Consider the following 15391-nt stretch of genomic DNA (forward strand, 5'->3'; position numbering starts at 1 on the left):
AGCTGTAAGTAGAAGAGACAAGTTAGTCCAAGGACATAATGTCTTTCAGGCTCTATAGCACTTAGCAGGTTACTGGGCCTCCAAGGCCTCACAGATTTAACCAAGACTTTTCACACAATCAGGTAAAGAGAGCTAAGCCAGTCAGCAGATGTCCCATTCAGATAACAAAGAGAATATTTTAGTGACAATGTGAGAAAACAACAGTAAAAATGGTAGAGAAACCCACTGAACCGTAGAGCTCTTTTTTTTCCTTAACAAAGAACCATTGACTGGAGTTTGGCTGTGACATTCACTGTAGTCGTCAGCAAAGGGAAAGTCAGTTGTACAAGCTGTGTCACAAGAGATCCAAATAAGAATCAACTACAACAATGCTGAGCAATATTCTATATTTTAATTTCCTCTCTGGATTTAGCATAGAAGATCCATTAAAACACCACATTAGTATATGAAAGATTCCTGTCATGCATGCCATCATTAAGCTGATCTACAGCATCATCCTTAATGACTCCACGGTCTTATTGCTGCAATTCTTCCTTCAGTTTCACCTCAACACTGCAAATTTTCAGTGTCCTCAAGCCCAAGTTAGCAATTTTAAAACCTTCAAACAAGAAATGGCTGTTGTTATCCAAAATGTCTATACCTACTTGCAAACCAGTGAAGAGGTAAAAGCACTGTGGTGTGAACAAAGCCAGTTTTAGCATTTGTTAAGGTCACTTCAGTTCCTCAAGTGGCTCTTCTTAGAGACCATTACCTCAGCGAAATACGCACACCAAACCATAATAATAATGGTGATAACCCATCTGAAGAACCAAGTTTGGGGTGTGGTTTTGAATTTGAATCAGGGAAAAGATGACTACACACTCCGTGTTCTTGCTCTTCTCTAAGGCCAAGTTTAAATAAAGAAGAATACTTTTCAGCTATCTTGGACCACATTTCAATGGCAAGGGAACTGTGAATGAAAGAAGTTTACAAAGGGGACTGTTAAACATTAAAGTATAGTATAATCACTGTATGAATTAGTCATAGCCAGTTTAGGCACTGTCCAACCCACTTTCCAACCATCTGCAACAAATGTGCTCCATTAAAACAGAACCATATGGAAAACAAGCTAGCAATTAACACGGCTTCTATGCATACCTCTAATACAGCACAGATTTCAAACTTTGAGTGAAACTGACTGCTGAATTACTTCCATATTGCTGCTGTTTAGACCTTGGCAACACATATTTATCCTCACTCACTACAGTATGTCATCCCAAGATACTGCTATATCATCAAAATAAGCATGAAAAAACCACCCGCAACTGAGCCACTCATTGTGGTTTATAGCCTCTGTTAATAAAATATTTGCAGATCAAAGTATAACAGACTTTTTCAAAGATGCGTAATACATTACTTACCAGTTAGTATCAAAACAAATAGCTAATGAAGGGCAAATCGATTAATTTAATTGCTAATTGGTGATATCTCGTACTAGGGAACAAAACAGCTCCAGGTTTGAGTAGCTTTCTCCTCTCCCAGATTTTCTGAAGTGTTAGAGATGCTGCGCTTAACACTGTGATATTTCCAGGCCAAAGGGGACATGCAGAATTCCTAGTTCCAAAACTCAGAGAACTTAAGAATGCTCAAAGATAGTAATATTTTGATTTTCTTTAATAAAATAACAAAACTAGAATACTTCATCATTTTATCTGTGTGTACAAGATGTAGAAAGGAAAGTTTATGATATTAAAAAAATATGATTATAAGAAAAATCACATCAAAACGAAGTGCCAATGCTCAGTACATACTACATTGTCCCTTTCTACGCAGTCCTTCAGAGCTCTTCACTTGAAAAACCTGGATCTTTAATTTGAGCTGTAAACATTTGTTCACTTAAGCTCAACAGTTTTGCCTACAAGGTTTGGCCAGGGAGGTAAAGCCCCACAAAAACAGGTAGGTTGGCAAAGGATTCTGGAGGCCTCCAGCTCACATTCCTCAGGTAAAGGAAACTTAAACACTGTAATAGGGAAAAAAATTTCCCACAATAATAGAAAAACACATACTGAATATTTAAAACATGACATTTGCAATGCAAATTTGGCTGCTTTAAAATAGTATTAGAACTGGGGGGACTTTATACTTGCTTGGAATTTTTTTAGTAACCAGAATTCTAGCTCAAAGCACCCATATTTCCTCAGTTATCCAAGTTGAAGTTAAAAAAACTAACTACAGGCATCATTTTCCACAGATTTCCCAATATTCCAAAGAAGAGTCTCATTTCATTAAATATTACCCCAGTACCTATACAATTTCAAAAGCATTGAAATTCTGGAAGCAGTTTTTCATGATTCTAGGTCATCATGGGCCACACTGTGTCCAAAGACCCACAAGAAAATATGACGAGCCTGGAAACAAAAGATATAGAGGCAGAATTTCCCACATTGACTGAATTGTGTTCACACAGGAGTTTCTCCCCCATTAAGCAGAAAACACGAAGAAACTGTAAAATAAGCTCCACATTTCTTCCTCTGTGCTTTTCATGCCTTCAAAGGTTTGAATATTGACAGCAATAATACACTGTCCAAGCCTAATACATTGATGAAACAATATAACTTAGCTATTATTATATAGGTCTGCAGCTGCTTCTTAATTTTGTCCTTAGAACTGTCAATTGTAATAGTTATATAGAAGAAGATATGATGTCTCTTGATGGATTTTAATTACCAGCATTTCAAGTTGTGTAATTAGACTCCAATTTTCATTTTTTCCAGAAAGGAAAGTTCCAGAAAGCTTTGTCCTGAAGCTGTTCTTCCCCCTATTACACACCCATAGGCCTAGGCACACTGACAGAAATAAAAGGATACAGACACGAATCATTTTAAAATTCACAGTTTGGGGAGACATTATCAGCAATACTTAAATACCTAATAAAAACAATAACTCATTTGGCTTCAAAATATACCCATAGCATCTGAAAGAGCTGAGGGATCCTGATTAACGACACTTTGGTGTAATAGAAAGAAGGTTTCAGTGACAGACATATTAAACATCAGTTTGCAAATATGACTTTAAGTAAAGCATATGTATGCATCAAAAACTGGCCTTCTGCCACTATATTTATTTTCTACATTCATTAAGTAAATGATACCTAGCCAAAAAGTCCAAAAATATTCAAATGGTATTAGTACTGCAAAAAATGCAATGCTTTGGAATTAGCACCTAAATCTCCTGCATCCCCCATAAATTCTGACTAATTAAATTCCTACTACGTTATTCCTCCTGTTTTCCTCACAGCTGTTTTATATATTTTCACCTGTTTCACTTCCCTTTTTATTCAAGTAACAAAAAAAGCTTAACCTTCCTTGATTGACAGAAGGGAATAACAATATTTAATTAACATCACTTCATATGTGACAAATCTTAAACTCCACTCAGTCAATAAGGCTCTATGAAAGTATTCCCCCAACATTTTTAAAAGCTTTTTAAGAAAGCTCAGAACACTGTGTTCTTAATTCAAAAGCACATGCCGAGTTAATTATGGTCTTATGCTTTGACCAAAAGTAGGATTTGTGGGATTTTCTTTTTCTTAAGTCAAAGGATTCAAAAGTAATTTATGAATGATACTGAAATAATGCACGAATTAGCTGCTAACATGCTGTTAGTTTCAAGTGTTAATATTTTTTTTTTCATGTGCTGGGAGGGTTGGCATTAAAGTCATGCTGACTTGAAACTCTATTTATACTAAAAACTACATTAACTAAACAATCATGTTATTCTACAGTCCTCCTACTTACTTTTAGGTTATTGCTCTTGACTGGGTTACTTGTTTGGGAGATTTCTGCACAATTTCTGCCAATTCAAATATAGACATTTCCAGAGCTAAACAAATCCTCTAACAGTGTCACACAGACTCTCCCTAGAGTTATTCCTTTATGTACATGATGTTTAATTCATGTTCCCACGTCTTTGGGAGCAGTTTCACTTCAGGTGTATACCACACACATCCTCATATCTCACCACTGAGCATGTTTAAGCAACTTGCTTTACCATAACCTTGTTATTTCTAACAAAGCAAATTGTTTTACTGTGACCTTGTTTTACTAACATGTTTCCAAAGGGGTCACAAATTGATTCACAGCACATTCTCAGGTGTGTGTGTGTGTGCACGTGCACACAAATGTAAAATGGCCACGATTCAGTCATGTTTATCAAAAGCATTGCTATCTATGTCTCAGTTGGATTTTAGAGAGCATCCAATTTCCTGTAGATTATTGATTCAAAATGTGATCTCAGGCTCTGACTCACATGGGATCAGCACCACTTCTCTCCCACACTGTAGCTGACAGGCAGAAAGGGCACTCAGGCTGAAGCAGCTTGTGGAAAAAAAAAAAAAAAAAAAAATCCATGGACAGTTTTGTCTCCCTGACTTTCCCTTTCTCTTTGTGACATGTTCCTCCACAGCAGACTGAGCCGGGCAGGGGCTATAAAGACATCCTGCAACGCCTTCCCTAGCTCCAGGCTTATCCAATCTCAGCTTGGGTCAAGACTAAGAACTTCCCTGAATTTCTCATGCTATTCAACCAGTTTCTATATCAACTTCATTCTTTATCGGTAACAATAAGCACTAATAATCATAAATATTCACCCAATGTATTTTGACAACCATTTCTGTTAGGATAATTTCAGTAAGTTGTAAAATTATTTCAGTGAGGTAAGGTTCTCTGAGAAATGGTGGAATGAGTTGTTCTCTAACAACGTGGAAGATTGATATGCATCCAGATTTGCCACATAGTTATGAACCCTTGCTTAAAACTTTTACATCTATTCTGCCTACTTTATACCTCTTGCCACAGCAACTCAATGAACTCCATGTGACTATTGAGTTCTTTGCAAGTAGAGTGTGCATCCAAATCAACAACACAAAATGCAAAGTCACTTCTGCACTATCCATTCAGAAAATAAATGCGATCCAAAAAGTAATGTATTCTGCAACTCATACTTCTACTGCATCATTTCAGAGAGGGCTTTTTTCCTGTTTGTCCTATTTCAGAGGTTCTGAAAGCATCCTCAGCATATTCAATCATCAGTAAGGTCGGGGGTTGCAGAAAAATAACACAGTATTGTGATACAGAATTAAGGGAAAGGCCATGCCCACTCAGTCTCACTCAGACTCACCCATGCCCACTCACTCATACTCAGACTGAGTGTGGCTCAGTCACCAAAGTGAAACAATGCAAGGACACTACCAGTTCAAGGGCAGGTGATTTGGGGGACATCAAGCCTACGTGATCAAGAAGGGCACTTGGGCATCTGGAGGCATGGACTGCAAAGTTGCAATGCAATTCAAAGGGCAATGCAAAGTTGCAGCAAGTGCAGCACAAGCCTGTTAAAAGCAGCGTCAGGCTGGGCATCACAGCAGCCACAAAAACTGAGGCTCTCAGAAGCAAGACAGAAGTTAGGAAGAGCAGTACATCATAAATGCCAGTGCATCCACTTCTGTGTCTTGCTGCTAGAGAAAAGGCAGCTTGCCAAGTAGCAAGTAATGTTTCTACTTCCATCTGATTTTTTTTATACGTTGTATGTAAGACACTTTTACACAGAAAATGTGCAAAGCATGCATCGTTTTTCACAGAATAAAATGTCAGTATTACTTTAAATAATACTTTGAAGAAAAAGCTGCAATGACTGAAGTGATAGGAAAAATGATAGCTGCTTAAAAAGCTCTCAATGGTCTTTCAAAAAAATCAAAAAATTTTCTATTTAAGTTTTCTACATTTTAGTTTCTCTTCTTGCAATATCTGCTGATATAATGTAAGGACAGGCTTAGGAATAGGAGTGGCTCTAGAATTTGTAACATTGTTAGAATTTGAAAATTTATTTTTTAAGGGAAAAAAAGACTTACAGATTCAAACTGCTATTGAAATTCTTTTGTCCGATGGTTTTTTATAAATCCCTTGTATCCATTTAAGAGAAGAAACAAATCAAATAAAAAGACAGACAGAGGAATCTAGACCATGATAGAATAAAGAAGAAGGGACATAACTAAAGAACAGAGGAAAAAAGAAAGGGAAGAGTGCATACATAATATCTTAGAATATATCCGTTTTAATTCTGATATTTCAGTACTAATGTTTTGAGTGCCTTAATTCTATGAAGTATACATTTTTATAAACCTATATCAAAAGTAGTAATCATGAAGAGAACAGCAGAAAATCTTCAAGAATTTTCCCCCTCAACTACCTAGAAGAGAAAGACTGTAAATTGTTCTAAAATATTTGTGATGGTAACCCCCCTCCCCTTCTTTCACTCAATACTCCCAGTCTTATGCTTGAATAGATGAAGGAGAAAAAGGCTTATTGATTATTCAGTCAGTGATGTCTCTTGGATAAACAGAAAAAAGGTTTGCCACAGAAAATATCTACAATGAACTCAAGATAATTAGGGGGGAAAGCGACAAACAACTCTTCATTCATCTGCTAGAGAAGTTACTGCATTTCTAGCCCAGAAAAAGCAATTATTCAGACCTTGCCTCCTCTATTTCCTACATTGCTTCCTTCTTCTGATGAACAAGAGACCTTTCAACACAGATGTGGTAGTCTTGCTTTCTTTTCTGTTTTCTGCCCACAAGTAAATTTATTGCTCACGCCAGGTTGACAGGCTCCGAAACTGAAAGGGCTCCATTTATCCTGAGAACAGACACGCCACTGGCCACGCTGGCCTCTTCACATTGCCCCACCAGTCTGCACTGACCCCGACCCAGAAGGAGCCAGTGTCAGCAGTGGGCAGAGATCAAGTTCCATTTCCATTCCAAGCCTCATACAATCTCTGAAGCTGCCAAAAAGCCGTCAGGCAGTGCTGGTATCGATGGGTCGTGTGGACACCCCTGTGGATCTGAACCATCAGTTAACACAACACAGAGAATCTAATTGTCGAAATGTAACCAATACCTGCTATCATTTACTTGGCTGGGTTCAAATCAGAGGCCTTTGGGATGACAGGTTCCGTTTCTAATTAAATCCTTCCATTGCAATCCAATCCCAGGAGGGGAAAAAAAAAAAAAAAAAAAAGAGACCAAAACCCTAACAAATTATGAAATCAACGTTTACTAGTACAGAGAAAGATGAGGGCTCAACAACTGAAGGTCATGAGCCCAGGCCAGATATAAACACACATTTTTGTTTGTAATCCTGTGCTGAAAGCCTTACCATGGAGGGTAATAGGAAAAAAAAAATCACCCTTCAGGGGCTTTCAGCTGCACCACACTCACAGGCTAAGATTTGTTGCTTAAATATCTGGTGCTCACTGTTGAAACTTAGCCTGCCCTTTTTGCATTTAATAGCATACACTTTACTTGGAGCCAAAATGGTTACTTGCAGAATCTGAGCTGAGGGGTTTCCCCATTGAAAAGGGATCTCAGTTAGAAAGAGAGATTACATCAGCTTTACCTAGAGGTATCAAATGAAAAAAGGTAAGGCAGAAAGGACAGCAGAGAAGTTGCTGCATATTGTTGGTCACTAAGGCAACCCATTTTTAAAAGACCTATCCTACATTACCACCCAGATAACCAGTTTTGTGCCTCTTCAAAGCAGACAAGAAAACCTTAGGAGAGATGAGCAGTGAGACAGGCTGCCCAGGGAGGTTGTGCTGACTCTACCTTTGGAGGTTTGGCAAAATCTGCCTGGATAAAGCCCTGAGTAATCTGTCAGACCTCACATATGACCCTGCTGTGAGCAGGAGGCTGGACAAGAGACAGAGACCTCCAGAGACCCCTTTCAATCTGAATTTTCCCACAGACTTCATCTTCAGGGAAGTATCAGAAAAATGACATTTGAAAACATTAAAACAGAGTGATTGATACGAACACAGAGCAGCCAAGGCACTAAATACTACCTGAATTATGAGGCTTTTTATTCTGAAGTTCTGCATAGACATGGGTATTACTGCTGCAACGGTGGACAAAGAAAAAATAAATCTGTTTATATTATTCCTCTTACCATCCTCTCTAATAAACCTACTATTGCAGAGCCATTAGTGTTTAAAACCTTGAAGCCTTGGTAAAGATGTAGAGAATAACACAGGAGAGTACAGTGAATGATGAGTAATGTGGCTAATCCTGGTGTGTAGACTGGAATCTGAACTAGGCTTTCAGGCAGCAGCAGATGTTAGGAGAGCTCAGACAGCTGGCCACAGCTTCCACCACCGTGCTTGCAGCAGCTACACACAGGCAGGCTGTGGAAAGAAGAGATCTAGGTGGCATTGCAAGATCTCCAAGCACCCAGGAGATCTCTCCAGTTCTGGGAAAAAGAAGGCACCTTCACGTTCAGCTGCTTTAGACATACAGAAAGGATAGAGCAGTAACAATCCTTAAAACTCAGCCAATGTCCCTCCTAGTCCCTGTGGCTGCTGTGCACACACTGCCTCTGCTGAGCCACGAACACTCCTTTGATGCTTCTATATATGTAGCTTGTTTTACCTCATGTTTTCTGCCCTTTACCTACTAATTTTTCGGTAACAAAATAAATCTCAGTGGGTCACAAGCTTGACCAAGTGCTGAGTGACCAGAAAAAACAACACCAGAAACGACACCTAAGTTTATGTGCCTTTTTTTTTTTTTTTTTTTTTTTTTTTTTTTTTTTTTTTTTTTTTTTTTTTTTTTTTTTTTTTTTTTTTTTTTTTTTTTTTTTCTGATGGGGCCATGCCCTCCTGGCATTTTGTTATTCAGGCACTCAGACCACTGTCTTACATATTTTACCACTGGAGTTATTCACAAGATTTCCAGCCTTTTGGAACTAATTCCTGCTTCCATTGCAGAGTTCCATGGGGAGAACTTAGCCTTTATAGCGAAAACTCAAATGCCAAAATTTACTTTTTCAAATTAAAACTACATCCAGTAGTTACACTATTTAGATTTCATTCTGAACCTCTTTGAATAAAAACTGTTGAGCAAGAGTATTTACCACAGTCTATCACTTGCATGGAGAATTTACAACAGTATATCTCTTATAGGACCTCCTCAAGAAATTCAAATTTCTTATGAATTGGTCAGAAAGAAATTTCAACTATTGTTTAAAACCTCTCTTTATGAAAGTAGTATGTAAAATTTCTTTCTTCTCACTATGTATTCAACTATCTCAATGTAAATAACTACTCAGAATGAGAAGAACACTTTTTTCAGCTAATTACTTATTACAGAAAGGACTTTGTATAAAGAACTTCATACTGAGGTGTTCTCCCGTAATTCGTAATTCTCCACTAAAACACATAATGACCTTCAACCTGATCTGATCTTCTCTGGCCTTAGCTGACACCCTTTGTTCACAGCTCTCCACCCCATTTCAGGCAGCCAATGCTCCCTTCCACCTCTCATAGATCCACTATTTCTATCCATTCCCCTCTTTTTTTTTTTTTTTTCAGAAACTCAGATTTCATGTTTGGCTGAGCCTCATGGGCCTCATGCCCTTAATGCCTTAACTGAACTCTCCCCAAACCCCACCACATTTCTCCCTATAGATAAGGAGTCAACAAAGTTTTTAAGACAATTCCTCATTCCCATTCTTCAACAACACGTCTGAAAACTATCCTTTCTTCTTTACATCTATAGCAGAAAAGCTGTAAATGAAGTCGTAACTATTCCAGACTCTTCCACTTGGTGCCTTCTGTCAAATTCTGTTTCTTGGAATAGTTGAAATTTCTTTTATACTTCCATGCATCTGAATGCTGAAAGAACACTTAACAAAGACAACATCTGTGTATTACAAATCTGGGACTCTTGAAGGACTTCACTTGGCAGTCCTGCACAAAATGAACACACTAAAATAGAAATTCCCAAAGGCAATATATCAAAAGTCATAAATGCCCAGAATCACTTGTGCGAGTTTCAGCGCCTATACTGATAATTTGTTGCCTTCTCCTTGGCAAAAATCTACCTATGCCAAGTATATTATGGAATCCTAAATTTACAGCATATGCATTCTGGTTTGAGTTAGAACTCAACAGCGTAGTAGAGGAGGAAGCAGGCATTGGATTGTCACAACAGAGGCCAGCATTCGAGTGGAAGAACCCTTTCACAGGAAGCTGGTTAAAATAATTTCTTCCCTGTAATTTCAGTTGAAACTGTTGACCACTGAAGGCCTCATAGTGCCTCTTTCCAAACGGTAAATACACCACAACACAGAATTGTCAAATTCTGTGTACAAATACGGTACCCATGTCCCCACATTAAAAGTAAATACATTAAAACAAACCATTGCTCCTTTCTCAGTCTGCGTTTTGCTTCACAGGCACAGAGCACTGGAGGAAGCAGGAAACATTGTGCTAACATGACTATAGTATTGATGAATAAAAACTATAACCCCCAGGCTAAGCTGCCAAATAAGTAGTGAATTAATTTCTGTAAAGTGCTCCAATATTACAAAGGTGTGTTGAAAGGTGTCTGCTCATGTTTCAAATTAAACGCACTGCTGGTCAGCATTAGCACCTCAGCTTTGAACAGCAGCCATTTGCCTATAACACTTCAGGGGCTGGGAAAAACGGATTTGCCGTTCACACTGGAATAATTAGAACATGTCAGGAAGAATTAATTTCCTCATTTTTCAAAAGGATACACAGAAATTACCATGTTATTATATGACAGGGTCCCTTGGAGAATTGTATTAAATTTAATTTCTAGCGCAGCCCACACAACAAATTAAAGTCATAAATAAGATGGAAAGAAGCGGGACGCAGAGCATATGTTTATGGCAATGAGTGAAGCCAAGGGACCAGAAACAACTATCTTCATTTCATTTTATTTAAATCAGCCAGACACTGTGTATCTGAATGACAGCACTTGTTAATGGTGCTGAGATTATAGGCTCCTTAATTTTAGGAAACAGAAGCAGTCACTCAGCATTTGAAATGGTATTTTTTTTCCTACAATGCAGATATTAGTTTTAAGTTGCTCCCTTTCAAGGCAGCTTCTCAGGGCCCTGCAGCGATGTGCAACTTCATAACACAAGATGTACGTTCATTTGCAAATGTTTTATTTGGTCTTAGTAGTGGAGAGATGATCCAAGAAAAAAGAAGGGGAAAAGTGACTGGTAATCGAGAGAATTAAATCCTTGGGCCAGCAGAACGTTCCAAAAGTGAGAAAGATGATAGGACTAGCCAGTTACCACCATGATATTCTTTTTGCTCTAACTGCCAGTATCTAAAAAAATTTTCTATTTTTACATGAGCCCAAATGTTTTGATAGTACAAAAGAAAAACAAGCAGAAAAAAATTTTGCTTGTTAATATTCCGACCACGAGAATTCCAGATCAAGAAATACCTCTCCTGACACACCTCAAACTCCTGGTCTCTCCTCAGACCCAGGGAGCCCTACAGAGTCCTTTTGTCCCTTCAGCAAAGATCTGGCACTCAGAAGGATTTGTGAAAGGGGTCATTTTATACAACACTAAAGTCAACCCAACTGCGCTTTAATAACATTTATAAAAATTTCATCAAGGTTTATAAAATATTAACAGTACTTTAACTTATTTTAATACCTCCTTCTATATTATTCTTTGTACATTTCAATTTTTAATTGTTGTGTAACTCGTGAACTAAGATGTTAAAATCAGACAGAATTACACTGAACATCCCCTCCTGTCTCTATGCATCTGTAGCAAATAAGAAAATTCCTGTTCAGGCCTCTGTACAAAGACATGACAAAGTCAGTAAAATACAGTGAAATTGATATTAAATCCTGGAATACAGGTTGTATTTCACGTGTAATTCCTACTAATCTATATTATGAAACTGAAGCCTTCTACAATATTGTATGAAATAATCTATATTTAAACATCAGAAGATTTTTCAGGAACGCTTATAGTATTTCCCTTAACAGGAAACTAGTTACTCTGCAATTATCAGAAATTACAGGTGTGATAACAGGTGATAAAGAAAGTTAACAGAAACATTACAGATTACAAAAGGAATTGGTATAAAAAGATAGACTAAAGTTAATTTCTGGATGTTAACCTTTTCTTGTTGATATCTGCAAAATTTCTTTTTCATATAGGCATTTGCCATGATACAGGAAAAAAAAAACCTTAGAGAAATCCTTTGAATACATTAACTAGCGCACTACAAACTGCCAATATCCAGCTTGCAACCATTTTATCATGCTTGTTAGCGCAACACAATCTTAAAAGAAAAGAGAGTTTGCACACTTTAAGAAATAGCTGTCATGGATCTGAGCACTCCCCTGGGTGTAACAAACTTTAAATAATTTGTGAATCAATTAACTGGCGACTCTCTACATAACACAGATTTCACACTCCCAGGTCACTGCATTATCAGCTTGATACGAATCATAACATTTTGGAGAAAAGTTCATAATTGAAATCATTAATTAATTTAACAGGAGCTTTTAGTAATGCATAGCATTACACAGCTGTAAAAGACCAGAGATCAATTAGTTATTTCTCTGACAATTTTCTCTACTTGGTGGAAAAGTTTTCAGTCTGTGAAGCATATTACTTTCACAACCTTTTATAAACTATTTTAAACTCAAAATGCTCAATATTATTAGATACCTTTTTAATGGAAGAAGAAAAACTCAGATACTGTGAGGAAGAATAGACTTTACAACACCAGATGCAATGTAGTAACCTGCATTCCTTTGGACTTAACAGAAAATAAAAATAGTTATACTTAAAAGAGGACCAAATGTGTTCTACAGAAAAACAAACATAACCAGAACCCCAAATGATTGGCCCATATTATTGAATTTTCTTCCTTCTAACACAGCTAATAAGCAATATATAAGAAAGCTGCAGCACTCACATGAGAAATGCATCAGCTTTATAGGAAGAGAAGCATTTGCAAAGAAGGGAAGTTTTCAGTAGAATCGACTTGGTGACAGCAGAAGTACCACTACCTCTCCACAGAACTCCCTTATAATAATGAAAGACTAATACAGAATCATGAGAAAGATTAAAATAATGGAAAACATATTCTGCAGTAAGGCAGCCAAGAGGCTTACTCCATCAAATTTATTGAAAGAAAAAAAAATCTTTAGATCAGAAACTAGCAGTATGCACAGGGGAAAGAAAACATGATAACAGAGGATTTTTTCAACCATACAGACAAGCATGGCTGTAAACTTCGATTAAACCAATTCAAGCTAGAGTCATGGCACACAGCTTAATAAGTAAGATAAATTAAACACTGAAACAAATTAACAGAAGATTCCGGTACATCTGCTGTCACTGTAAATTTTTCCAGTCAGGCTACATCCCACAAAAATATATTCCTCTGGCCATAGCTAGGGGACTTTTGGGACAGTTCTACGCCTGCATTATGCAGGTCACACTAAATAATTACTGTGGACCCTATAGCCTTAAAAGTTATCAACCTCTTAAAGCTGGAGTTTTTCAAACATGCATGTGAGCTTTCACCACTGGACTTTCATGCAAACACCAACCACAGTTAATCTCTGGCCCATGTTCAGATATTCAAAGTTCCTTTGATTAGTTTGTCCTGAAGGACAGACATCTAAACCTCTAAAAGCCCACAGTTTGTAAAAACTGCAGAGACTGATTTAACATAGCAATCAGTCTGGATTATTTGATTCTAAATTTGCTATCAGTGCACAAGGATGGAATAATTTCAGTCCTCTAACTTTTACCTGCATTGTCTATTTAAAAAGAAAACTTAGCAGCAGCAAAATGTTCACTTCAAGGGAGCTCTACTTTGAGCTGAGGGCTTTACATACACTGATACAAATAAAATAGGAAGACTGGGAATCCAATAATGCCCATGTCAATAATGTCTGCCACCTTTGGGGAAACCACTTTGCAGATCTTCACTCCTATACTATAACAGTAAAATGGACATTTTGTACACATTTACTGGTATGGAAGCTAAGACAAGATGTGCTGAACAGCTCATCCAATGACAACACAGGACTAATTTCAAAGTCCTGCTGCCAAGTCTGCTAAACCACTTCAGTCCATGTTTCATTTCAATATCATTGTATACATATTTTCCAGCACTAGACACAGGTTGTGTGATTTCGAGCAGTATAGTAAGTGGGATTTTTTTAAAGAAAATATAAAAAATATTCTTTGTAGCAGGGAAAACCAATTTTCCAGAATATTTCTTTGCCTCCTATAAGCTTCACAAATGCCTCAAATTATATCTCAGAATTTAGACCAATTACTTTCTAATTCACAATACGATACACACAAAATAAAGTCCATTTCTACAATCATCATAGGAATTTAATTATTCCTAAACACACTAAACTGAAATCTTTTCAGAAGAGTAAGGAATAATATTAATAAATATACTTCTTTTAAGTACAGAGAATTATAATTAAAATTTTAAAACACAGGTTTTGTACTTGCCTTCAGCTTAAGCTACCATTGTTAAGAACTCATTTTTAAGTTTTCATGTTTAGGATCTTAAACCAGAGGACCTTACACACTAAAGTTATATGTACACATTTATTCCTTTTGTTTTTATTGGACACAATTTCAGAATATTCAGCAGACCATAGGGTATCAATGACTCTAGAGCAATTATTAAGTAGTCCTAGTTATTTAACCTACATCACCTTCTTTTTCTTTTTATCAAAAAATTATTTTAAACGTACTACCTAACAGGCTGGAAGGAGAATAGGGAGTAGAAAATATTATGTGAATCAGATACCCTTTTGGTGATTCATATGGAATGGTAATGTTGTGAATCCATTGCTAAGTACTCATCAGATCATCTCTCAGGGCCCTATTAAAAACATTAAGTATATATTTGAACATGAGTAACTCTATTTTGGTCTGACTCAAATCGATACCTTTGCAGCCTTATGATAGTTTCAAACCCGAGCAGAAGTGAGCAGACTTTACACTTACTGCTTTCCGAAAAGCTGCATGACTCTTTCCTGAAAAAACAGTGAGCACTGCTGCTTGCCTAATCATCCCTGGAGAAAATTAAGGAACTTGAAGCCTAAGGATAAGCAGGAATTGATGGGGATCTCCACCACCTTGGAAAGTAATGTGCTATGCAACAAGAATTCCTGCCAACTCAGATGACTCTCTTAAAATCTAAAGTACAAGTACAATTTCAATAAAACAAACAGACTTCAGAGACAAAAGGGCAGGCATTTCAGGATTTGAATTCGAATGCTGGATCCCTCCTTAGCTGGAGGTCCACAGCAGATGAGGAAAAAGGACATGAAGAAATGGTTCCTTATGCTCTACAATTAACTCTCTGATTGGCTGTGCAAGAGTCCAGATGTTCCAGCTCCCATAAGTATGAGCACAGCTCCAAATTAAAGAGCTGAAGTGCCAGAGATATTGGGAAGGCCTAGTACTGTCAAAGCTGAGGAGGAATCTCTCACTTACCACCCTCCCTCTCTCTTTGCTAGTTGGAGCCCCACAGATCT

At 37.3% G+C, this 15391-nt stretch overlaps 1 protein-coding gene across 1 annotated transcript in view; it reads right to left on the reverse strand.

Annotated features, from left to right (window-relative positions):
* Nucleotides 1–15391, reverse strand: part of SOX6 (SRY-box transcription factor 6) — a 369253-nt gene that overhangs the window by 276797 nt on the left and 77065 nt on the right. The window lies entirely within an intron of this gene.

Source organism: Sylvia atricapilla, chromosome 6 (genome assembly GCF_009819655.1).
Source record: "Sylvia atricapilla isolate bSylAtr1 chromosome 6, bSylAtr1.pri, whole genome shotgun sequence".
Classification (NCBI taxonomy): Eukaryota; Metazoa; Chordata; class Aves; order Passeriformes; family Sylviidae; genus Sylvia; species Sylvia atricapilla.